Source organism: Bactrocera neohumeralis, chromosome 5 (genome assembly GCF_024586455.1).
Source record: "Bactrocera neohumeralis isolate Rockhampton chromosome 5, APGP_CSIRO_Bneo_wtdbg2-racon-allhic-juicebox.fasta_v2, whole genome shotgun sequence".
NCBI classification, from domain to species: Eukaryota; Metazoa; Arthropoda; class Insecta; order Diptera; family Tephritidae; genus Bactrocera; species Bactrocera neohumeralis.
Genome location: NC_065922.1, coordinates 51,973,646 through 51,986,183, shown reverse-complemented (window position 1 = coordinate 51,986,183; position 12,538 = coordinate 51,973,646).

The following is a 12,538-nucleotide window of genomic DNA, read 5'->3' as shown; positions in this document are numbered from 1 at the left end:
AGAACATTAATTTACGCGCAAACCGTGCTTCACGCTTGCGCAATCGCCGAGTTCTGCGCGCAGCTTGGCGAAATCGTCGCCTTGTCGTTGACTTTAACGGCGGCAATGCGTTCGCATTCTAATCGGCGCGTCTGCGACACAAGAGCCACCAGAGACACAAATAACAAAAAAAAAAACATAAAAAACAAAAAAAACCGCAACAACAATACGAGTGAACAACAAACTGCCAGCCCACGAGCTTACACCGCAGCGATCTGTCACAGTGCGCGACGCTCCGAGCGTTTCGATTTCAAGTTCACACTTTGATTTGCTTTATCCGCGCCTTAACCCACACGGCCGCTTACAAATGTACGCACATATTGCTTACTCTTCTTCTTCTTCTCGTTCTTCCGTGCGTGGTTTGGCTTCGCTTGTCAGCCTGTCGTTCCGGTATTCAATTTGCGACCGATGCATGCACAACGCTCGAGTGTTTTCGCCCAACTGATCGGGAGGAGTTGCACACACAGTGTGAAGCGGACTTGACAAACGACGCTTTTGAGGAGTCCGATATGTCGCCACAGTCGCCGCCAATGCGCTCCCACTCTTTTGTTGGCGCGCTCCTTTGTTGTTGGTCATTTTGATTGTTTGCATATTATTATTATTATTGTTGTTTTTCGCATGGCAAGGAATCAATGCTCTCATTTGACTTCGGTTTTTTTTGTTTTTTTTTGTTGCGTTTACATATCTTTTGAAATTGGCGTTAACGTCTTCGGCGGCGACGCATCGCGAACTGGACAGGCTACACGCCGTTTGCGCACGTCGGTCGGACGGTGGTCGGTGTGACATTACGCATGCGCGGTACGTGCGGCCTGTTCACGCGTTACGTGTAAAATCAATTTACTGTGTGACCAATGGATCTAAAAGAGAGTTTCTAAGTGGAAAAGCTGTTGTTGTTACATATCGTAAAAGGCGGTCATTTAATAAGGGCTTCGCTGTTCGATTGTTGTAACTTTGTTTTTGTTGTTATTAGATGTTGTAACAGTTTGTAGCTTACTAAGTGGATTTTGTAGTTAAGTGAAAAAGGCTGAAGAAACTAATGAAAAACTATTAAAAGGCAAATCTTGATAGGACCGCAGTACTACTAGTCTAAACAGCTTTAATCTTTATATTTCCGAACAGTTTTATTGCGCATATGACTACTATTATAACAGGTCAAGGTTCAAGTTTGACCTCAGTACTTTGTCAAACACGACATTGCCTATAGGCAACACCCTGTAACTCTCAAACCAGGACTCCTAGGACTTTGAAATTTTGGTCGGTTCATATTAAGGTCACGATTAAAACAAATCTGTACTCAAATATTTTTTAGCATTGCTCATTTTATTTCGGGCATGGGAGGGTTAAATTCATGTGATTTTTGGTTAACCCTAACCTTCAAAAGCTGCGTGTATAAATTTCACAGATTGTTGAATGGAAAAAATACAGTTGAAACCCCAGCCTTAGCCCCGCAAAAATCAACCATTAAGATTCGTATGCTAAGATTGAACGCAGTGGACGCTCAAAAGGGGTTTGCAACGACGAAACCATCAAAAAAGTCCATACCACAATTTTGTATGACCGAGTAAAACAAAGTTGTTCGAGACATCTGATACTTTAAAGATATCAAAGGAACGCATTGGATATAATGTGAATGAATATTTGGGTCTGAGAAAGCTCTATACAAAGTATGTACCGCGCGAACTCACTTTTGACCAAAAAGAACGGCGAGTTGATGCTTGGGAGTAGTGTTTGGAGATGGTCAAGCGTAATAAACACGAGTTTTTGCATCGATATGGGACAGTAGATGAAACATGGCTCCATCATTTCACTTCGAAGTCAAATCGACAGTCATCCGATGAACCCGCTCCAAAGCGTGGAAAAACCCAACAGTCGGCTGGCAAGGTTATGACGTCTGTATATTGGGGTGCGCATAGAATAATTTTTATCGATTACTTAGAAAAAGGAAGTACCATCAACAGAAACTATAACACAGCGTTAATGGATTGGCTGAAAGAATGAAATCGCCAAAAAACGGACATATTTCAAGAAAAAGTTTATGAAAAAGATGGCAAAATCTTATGAATTGGGCTCCCAATTGCTTCCGAATCCACTGTATTCTTCAGGTCTGGTCCCCGGCGACTATTTTCTGTTCTCAAACCTCAAAAGAAAGCTCGCTGAAGGGGTGATCGCAGAAACTGAGGTCTTTAAAGCAACTAAATAGTTTTTGAGTGACGGCATTCTAAAATGTTGCCGCTCAGTTTCATCAACTCCATCAGTTTATGTATGTTTAAACGCTTTTTTCGAAACATAAATTTTGAAATTTGTTCGAGTGATTACTCGGAAGCAAATAATCCGATGACTACAATTTTTCTGCTTGTTCTGTGCATACTTCTTTTTACAATTTTTTTTTTGATCTGACCAAAAATAGAACACATAGCATAGGCCAAAAATAACAAAAACTCTGTTTAAAAATATACTTTTTTAAAACGCCACTATTTGTTAATTTTTGAGTTGGTTAGGTCATTGCACAAACAATATCTTTTATTCACAATTTTTTTATGTTTCATTTACGAAAAAGTTCGGAAGCCCTGGAAGATCTCTTTTTAAAGTGCCGTTGAAGATTGGTTGTAACTCGAAAATATTAAATTTTTTCATTAAAAAAGTTTACTGTGCAAAATATTGTATAGAAATGTACACTTCAAATTTTAAAATTGGTTTCTTTTTTCAAAAATCATGGAGTTTATGGAGAATAAACTTGTTGGAACTGAACTGAACTGTCGGTGTTTGGCCTTGTAACCCTAAGAGTCGTTTAAAATCTACAATTGAAGCTATGACACTACAGGTGAAGGACTTAGAGATAACGGCAGTTGACATGCCTGACTTCTAAGCCCCTGAAAACACAACACCTTGCGTTTCTTTGAAATGGAATTCGACAATTTGGTCCCCTTAAAGGTACTCATTGGTTAATTGTTAACTCTTTACAAACTTTACAGTAAACTAAAGCTACTTTCTTTCTTGCCTTATGAGTTTACCTGACAATTTATATATATGTACTACTATTTGATCAAAAATTCTCTGAGCTGCAGGTAGAAATTGTTGTAATTCCAGTTTTCTACGTCCAGTGATTGACGCGCAAAAGCTTACTATACTCTGAGCGCGGGCCGGCAGGATGTGCCTGTTAAAGATACGTTTCACTGACGTCTTACTAAGCTCTCTTTATATAAATCTCGATTACATATAAACACGGCGACCACAAAATAGATAGTATATTATTTGGGCGACTGTTTCCGTAAATGTCAACTGATGCTTTACTAAATCTTGTAATATTAGAATAATAAATTACACATTATACCATATAAGAAAATGCACGAAACAATTTATATCTGTTCGCCAATTTTTGCTTTATATTAGAATTCTCATATTAAATGATAATATAAGTTTAACTTCAAAGTCAATGTAATATTAATAGACATAAATATGTCACTATTCAAGTGCGCATCACGCCTTGAGCCAACGCATGTCAGCTGTCAAATCACAGCTGATATGACATTTCAAAAGTCAAAGCAGACAATGTCAAAGTGTCCACACATTCAACAGTTGGCAACAGACATACATACATAATTAAGCTAATTGGGATATATAACGAATTGGTGTGTATATATTTACATGTGTCAGGGTGGTTCTTAAAAAGTAAATGCACTATTTTTGTAGCGTTATAAACTAAATCACTTAAAATACAAGATATTTTTTTTTATTAGTATACAACTTTCTAAAGGGATATCCTTCAAAATAAGCGCACATGTTTGCATTTGTAAGCAGAAACGTTTTATCTGAATTTAGTAAAAGTTATAATTTTGAAAAGTTTGCATGTCAAAGTATTACTACCCTTATCTTTAAGACAGAAGATTGAAACAACATTAACATACTATTAAATGGTTCCAACTGGGTGGATATAAAAAGCAATACTCTGCATAAAACTATATTTTTATTGATACTGAAGTTTGGTGATCAATGTTATCGGGAAATTGGCAATTCGATCTAGGCCTTTGAGTTCATGAGTCTACTCTTTGTGGAGATACGTCAAGTATTATATTTTGAAACTACTAAAGAGTGATCAATTTCTATGTTCTCTACTTAAAAAAAAAAAAAAAACAAAAACTTCAAATTTGAGAGGGGGTAATGTTTATTATTATTCGAAAGAACATTCTTTGGCATTAATTTTTTGAAGATTATCTCTTTCAAATGTTGGCCGCGCCTACATCTTAGATGATCCATCCGTTGAGTTCAATTTTCGATGACTCGTTCGAGCATTTTGACTGATAACTGGCGAATGACGCGCGTGATGGTTTGCACCAAGACCTGAATCGAATCGGGATTAACGCATAGACCGCATAGACTTAAGATTTTACTTATCCCCACAGGAAAAAGTCTAACGGTGTGATATCATACTATGTTGGTGGCCTATACACCGGCCCAAAACGTGAAATTATCCGCTCAGAAGTGTTTTCTCAATAACATTTGCGATGTGTGGGAAATGGAGCGAGCCTCAATTTCTGGCATCAAATAGTCGGTTATTATGACGCAATAATAGTTGCTATTGACGGTTACCTTCTCACCGGCACCATTTTTGAGGAAATATGAACCGATGATTCTACCGGCACAAAAATGCTTTTCGTCCAAATGTGTCAATTTTGATCCAGAAATAAGTCTCATCACTGAACAAAATTTTGCTCGAAAACACCGGATCTTCTTGAAACTTTTCAAGTTATCATAGAGTGAAGCGATGTCGCTTGGCAAGGTCGAGCGGCATAAGTTCTTTCACAAGCTGTATTTTGTATGCTTTCAATTAAGATCCCGACTTAAAATGGGCCAAGTCGTTCCATATATCAGTCCGTGTTGCTTCGAACGGCGCCGAATCGACTCTCCACGGCCTTTGAGTACTCTCTTAGCTACGTCTGCAATATTTTCTTCTTTGCGTGCTGGATGTAGTCTATTCGGTCGAATATTATCCAAAACTGAATGTTGGGTCTCAAGATATATGACGGTGTTCCGAATAGTACGCTCTGGCGAACTAGTCCTACAGAGTTTGAGAAGTCGCTCTGGAATTTTGCACATGCCCTTTGCTCCCAAGAAGTTTCTTATTTGTCGGAATCGCCGATAACGGATAACTAAAGTACCTGCGGTACAAACTGAACGATCAAAATTAAGTTCTTGTATGGAAGGTTTTCTTATTTGTGAAAGGTATTATAGCTTCGGTGTGACCAAAGTTAACTTCTCTTTTTGTTTTTCTTAATTTTTTGCAGTAAACACAAAACTGTTACTAATACAAATATTTTCCTCACAAAAAAATAATCACTATATTCCACTGTGAACATACTATTTGAGGTTAGAGTAACAAGCAATAACATTTTGGTACATTTAAGTACCACCCGATTGCGAACACAATGAAATTTGCACGCTTACTTTGTTCTATGAAGACAATGGGTGTGAAAGAAAGCAAAAAGAAGAACGCGTTAAGCGACTTCTAATGAAGGCGTGCGTGGTTACCCTTCGCCGGGGTTAAACAGCTTTGTCATCCGCGCTCATCGGTTCGTTATTGGTAGCATGCGTACGACAAGGCGATAAACCGAAGTGACAGCTCGCTGCGAAATGACAAATGTTGGCTGTGACGTTCCAATCATTTCTATTAGGCCCATTAAACGGCGACTGGGTCACCAGCACACATACATACATAAATACACATGTGTGTTTGGTGCTAATTTCCGATAATTTGAGTCGTGCCACTGCTCACCGCCAGAACTGGCGAAACTCGACTCAGCTTGTTTTGGTTGACAATCGTGCTTCGTTGGTGATTTATTTGTGCTCGGAAGATAAGAATTTTAATTATTTGTAACGGACGGACACGAGCGAGCAGCTGGTGGCCACTAATATAGTTTGCATTTGTTTATGTTGTTTTGCTTTCGTTGCATAAGTGGATTAGGGTGCGCGAGTGTGTGTGTGTGTGGGTGTGTGTGTGACTCGAAGCGTTTGTATAGAATTTGCAAATAGGCTTCGTGACTGGAGGATTAGCTAAAAGCTGATTAAATGGATAGGAAATAGAAGTGGTCCTCCAATTTAGAAACATTCCGTGGTCTCATATCCATGTGTATATGTGCGTGTGGGTACGTGTGAACTTGCGAAAGTACAAATGTGCGTGCTTATAAGGCGTTTTGCGTCAATTAGGGTCGTTGAACTAATATTTGTTTACTTATATTTATGGTAAATCACAAATTACTTTTCAAGAAGGCACAAATTGCTGTAATTGTTATTGGGATTATTGAGATTTTGGTTGTTAAAAAGACGCTCAAAAAGAGCTTATTGTTATGGTATTAAATATTAGGTTGTCAAAAAAGTCTTGCGGTATTTTCGCTAGTTGGCGCTGAAAACGCGTAGTTCTAGTTTTATTCGTCGCATCGGGTCATGCTATACCTTTTTGGAAAGCTCATTTCACGCGCTAACACGTGTTTGATTGATTGTCGTTTCTTTTAAGTCGTTCGTGAGTTATAGCGTCGCAAACATGGAGCAACATAAAGAGAAAATACGGCATATTTTACAGTAATACTACGATAAAGGCAAAAATGCATCTCAGGCCGCCAATAAAATTTGTGCAGTTTATGGACCCGATACAGTTTCCATTTCCACCGCACAACGATGGTTTCAACGTTTTCGTTCTGGTGTAGAGGTGGTCGAAGATGCGCCACGCTCCGGAAGGCCTGACGTCGAAAATTGCGATAAAATCGCTGAATTGGTCGAAAGAGACCGGCATAGTAGCAGCCGTAGCATCGGCCAAGAGCTGGGCATGAGTCATCAAAAATTCATTTCAATTTCAATAAAAAAAAAAATTCAATAAAAATACCGCAAGACTTTTTTGACAAGCCATTATTAGTTGGAAAAGTTCAAATAGTAGAACAATTGGTTATTTCGCTTTCTATACAATGACCTAACAGTTTTTGGTTCTGGTCAATAGTAAGTTTTGACAGGCGAAAAGCGATAAAAATTTTGTGTGAAATTCCTCATCAAAAGAAAAAGTTTCCATACAAGCACTTGATTCCGAACCCTCAGTTTGTATGGGACCTTTATGCTTTATCCGATATTGACGGTTCTGGCAATTGATCAGCTTCTTGAAAAGAGGACGTATGCAAAAGACCTGTCTCTCAAAAACTGAGAGATTATTTTCTTCTTCTTCTTAATTGGCGTAGATACCGCTTAAGCGATTATAGCCGAGTTAACAACAGCGCGCCAGTCGTTTCTTCTTTTCGCTACGTGGCGCCAATTGGATATTCCAAGCGAAGCCAGGTCCTTCTCCACTTGGTCCTTCCAACGGAGTGGAAGTCTTCCTCTTCCTCTGCTTCCCCCGGCGGGTACTGCGTCGAACATATTCAGAGCTGGAGTGTTTTCGTCCATCCGGACAACATGACCTAGCCAGCGTAGCCGCTGTCTTTTAATTCGCTGAACTATGTCGATGTCGTCGTATATTTCGTACAGCTCATCGTTCCATCGAATGCGGTATTCGCCGTGGCTAACGCGCAAAGGACCATAAATCTTTCGCAGAACTTTTCTCTCGAAAACTCGCAACGTCGACTCATCAGTTGATGTCATCGTCCAAGACTCTGCACCATACAGCAGGACGGGAATTATGAGTGACTTATAGAGTTTGGTTTTTGTTTGTCGAGAGAGGACTTTACTTCTCAATTGCCTACTCAGTCCGAAGTAGCACCTGTTGGCAAGAGTTATCCTGCGTTGGATTTCTAGGCAGACATTGTTGGTGGTGTTTAGTCATTTATATATGTATACCACATATTTCAAAGGATCTCCCAAGTTTCCGTTTGGGTGTTACAAATATCGTCTCAAATTTATAAGCAAAAAACTTACTAAAACGACAGGAATACCTCGTAAGAAATGACAGTTCAAATGATACCTGTAAAAGTTTGGCTTCCATTCGATTGATGCAATACAGCTTTGGCACTATCATATCTTTTAACCATACCATTTAACGTGGATACATGACGAAACAGAAAAAAAAACGAAATTCTCTAAAGGCACTGAAGGCCATCCTGAGCCTGGATGGAAAATTTAATTAATTGTTGATATGCTTGCATTTTTTACCTAATTTTGATTTGGGTCAAATTTGATTTTACCCCTTAGAACTCAAAGAATTTACATATTCTCCATTTGGATCCAATATCTTCTGCCATTTTTTGGCTAAGAGATTGATTCCGCGCTCAAAAAATGTATGATACCTGCATACAAAAATAGGTCCAAATGGTTTTTGACGTTCTAATTTGAGGTGAAGTGCTCTCTTCGAAAAATCCCTCCAAAAACCCAAGTAATAGTATGAAGGTGGCAAATATGGAGAATATGTTTGGATGATTCCATTCAAGCTATACAAGCTTGTACAAGTATGAGCCCTGGCATTATCCTAGTGGAACGCTGTACCTTTTGTAACTGATCAATTCTGGCTTTTTTCTGTTGAGTGACCAACGACTTTATTTTATCCACATAGATTTCACGAGTTCTTCCGGCAACGAAAGTTTGCAAATTAATTTTGGCATTGGCGTTCGGTCAGCACATCTTCTCCTTACACATCACATAATTTTCGGCTTGTTTGAACTGCATTTTTACCCTTTTGATAATGAAACAGTGAAATATGCCGAAAATGCTGTTTCGATTGTCTTGAAATTTTCGGGCACCAAGCAATAAATAAATTTAATAATATTTAATTTTACAAACAAGCCTTACTGTATCAGCTGTTCAAATACAATATATTAAGTATGAAGTTTGTTACAAAAATATTTGAATAAAGTCAGTTGTTGTCATTAAACGAAATTACTTAGTGAACGAGTTATTTATCGAAGGAAAATATGCAGGAATGTTTAGCAGATTTATAGATATATTCGGTGCCACAGAGTCTTGTGGAAGGTTTTAATGTTTTCTCTTTTCGAAGCAATACAAGGTCTGTCGCAAAAGAAATAGTACTGTTAAAAAAAAAAACAAAAAATTAATATTTTTCAAAAGTTATATTTTTTTGCTCCAAAGTAGTTTCCTTGTGCTTCGATACAGCGTTTAGCACGGTCAATTAGCATTTCAAATGAGTGTTTAAGGTCATTTTTCGCAATGCTCTTGAGAATATCGGTCGTCGCCTTTTGAATAGCTGAACTGTCCTGAAACCAGTGTCCTTTCATGGGCAAATGAAGTTCTCCAAATAGGTAAAAATCACAGGGTGCCAGATCAGGTGAGTAGGGTGAGTGATTAATGGTTAATATGGAGTTTTTTGTCAAAAAATCAGTGACAAGCCTCGACCGATGACACGGCGCATTATCGTGCAACAGGCGCCAGGACCCCGCCTCACGGTATTGTGGTCGAGCACGACGAATGCGTGACAAAAGACGCTTCATAACACCAAGGTAAAACACAGCATTAATCGTTTGGCCAGGTGGGACGAACTCTCGGTGTACAATACCCTCGGAATCGTAAAAACAAATCAGCATTGTTTTTATTTTTGACTTCTGAAGACGACCGACTTCTGATCGTCACAGAGGTCCTCACGACCTTCTTGGAATCGCTTAAACCACTCATGCACATTACTACGTGATAGGCACTGATCACCATAAACTTTTTTCATCATTTGATATGTTTCAGTAAACGTTTTCCCAAGTTTAAAACAAAACTTAATATTTGCTCCTTGCATTTTACGACCGATGACCAAAAGCTGCTGTCACTTTTTGATCGATAACATCGATTGTAGTTATCCAATTGTCTTAAAATTTTCACGAAATGTCAACAAGAGATCAAAATTTATATTTCATGTACCCACCAATAGGTGGCGCTACCAGAAACAGTTATATTTAAAAAGTTCTGTTTCTTTTGTGACAGACCTTGTACATATGGAGTGGGACAGTGCATATTTCCTCTTCCATTCTCATTGTTTGTGGTGTGACGGTATAAAGAAAAAAAAAAACAAATAAAACAGTCATGAAAGATTTTTTTTAAATTAATTGCATTTTCAGCTGTCTTCGATTCGCATAGCGTTACAGTGTAGAGAATGGAACAAACTACATCTATTATTCAAATAAATTGCACTTTACTTTGAAGCCTACGTTTTTTACAAAGAACTACATATCGTCATTTTAAATACAAAATAACGTAAAATCAATTTTCATAAGAGTACGGTCTTTATAATTGTAGCTCAAAGACCTGTGTAGAATTTCATGGCGACCGGCTGAGTAGTTCTAGAGAAATCTTGGCACAGTTTCGAGAAAAACGCATTTAAAGACGGCACACTTAGCCCAGCAAGCCTCGAGCGCACAAGTTCTCAAGAATGTATCTTCGAAACTATTACTCGAATCAACTTGAAAATTTAGAGCAATATTCTAGAGGCGTTGTAGAATTTAATAAGACAATAAAAAAATCGATTTTTTTAAGCACGCAAACTTACGTAAATTTTACTTTAAAAATAAATTTGTTTGCACTTTTACATGTAAATTTATTTATAAGATAGGGAGCTGAGAACTGGTGCATCGCAAACATTCTTTGTTTTATGTATGAATTGGTTTCTGTTGGGCTTAGTCTAGACTATGGATAACTTCATGTTTATTATAAAATTTTCAAAAATCTAAACATATTCTTAGATCTGCGTATTCTAAATATTCTGAAGTACATCTTACTCTTAGTTCCGTTCGTTTTTAGTTCTCCCTTACGCATTAATTTATTAATTTATACAATGTTGAAACTGAATACTTATTTCTTGAATTTTACCACGCACAGAATTATGCCCTTAAACCGTTATTAAGTATTATCACACAAACAAATTTTAATTGCCAGCGAAAGTTATGACATCATTTAACTATGTATTTAACAGCACATTAACTGCTTTAATTACGGGCCGTTGACATTTAATTTCCCCCTTTGTTTGTGCAGAATTCCATAACCGACATTTGCCTTCAGTCTGCAAGCCGCGAAAAAAGAAACAGCACAACACTCGCAACGCGAATTTACGCTTTTCCCAGCGATTTAATTGCAAATGTAGCAGAGCTGTAAGGGCGACAAGTGCAAATGCCTGAGTGTATGTGTTGGTGTTTGTGTAAGTGTGTGTGGGTGCTTGAGAGCGCATGCCAACATGCATCGGCAAGGATCATCAACGTCAACTTTGTGTGCGCTGCTGAAATGAATGACAACAGCGAATGAAAAATTGCAACAGAAATCGCATAAAGGATGACAAATGGCGAAAGGAAGCGGAGGACACACACAGAAAACAAAAACAAAAAAGTCAACGAGCGCAATCTCATCAAGCAGAGCAAATCGCACGGTTGGTGGTTAGCCTGATTTTGTTGCAGCAAGCAAGCACATCCGGTTGACATACATATGTATGTAAATGGGTTGGTGAGTATGTATATGTGTGTGAGTGCATGTGTGCCGTTGCGTGTGCGGCTGTCATAAAGCATTCGAAATTATTGCTGTTGCTACAAGCTCTCCGAATGATAATCAGCTTTGCCTGTCACACCAAAATGCACACACTCCCACGCCTCCACACATACACGCTGGCACAAACGCACTCACACTAATGCAAATTTTCATCAGTTGCAGCGCCGCACCGCCAGCGTTATGGCTGAATGAATTGACGAAGTTGCATAATTTTAGGCGTTGTGGCAGCAGAGCAATTTTTGTGGGCGATCATGTGCAACTTGCAAGTGGCAGCAACTTTCTGCAGCAGCAACAACAATAATAGCGAGCAGTCGGAATAACTGCGACGGGCATGACGATGACAACCACAGCAGTGGCGGCAATTGTTCTGAGCACGCGGGCACCGAAAGCACCAAATTGCACACAGTTGCCATTGTGGCAATAATATATCGTTCGACTGCAGCGCATGCAACACGCCGGGCAGCACTATGCACTGGACATTAAACGAATTCCGCTGCGCGTCACTGCACAGTCACGCTGCCACGCACACTGCCGCACATGCAAATGTATAAATGTAAGCGTTGTTGTTGCTCTTGTTGTTATTGCTGTTATTTCTGTTATTTTTGCCGTCATCCTTCCGCCTCTGAATTGCTACTATTCATGTCGCTATCGTTCTGTAATGCCGCTAAAGCTGTAACGGTGACGCTGTTGTTGTTACTGTAGCGCTGTTGTTGCTACTGTTGCTTTGTTGTCTCCGTTATTTGTGCTTCCTGCTTTGGCAACTCAACCAGCGCCACAACGCCACCGTGGCCACATACAAATGAGCTTAGCTTTCACACTCGCCGCACTCGCGGAAGGATCTGCTTGAGTGGCGCGGGTGTGGCAAGCAAGTGTTAGCGGCCATGGCCTACTTATGAATAATAATTTTAGGTTAAATGTGCGCTGCTACACACACACACCCACCACACATGTAAATAGCCAACTCATAAGCACATAAATGAAATTCGTTTAGCGGTTGTGTTGGTGCATTTGCTTTCAATTGTGTGGCACTGTGTCACTGGTAAGCTCTGCGTTGTCTCTT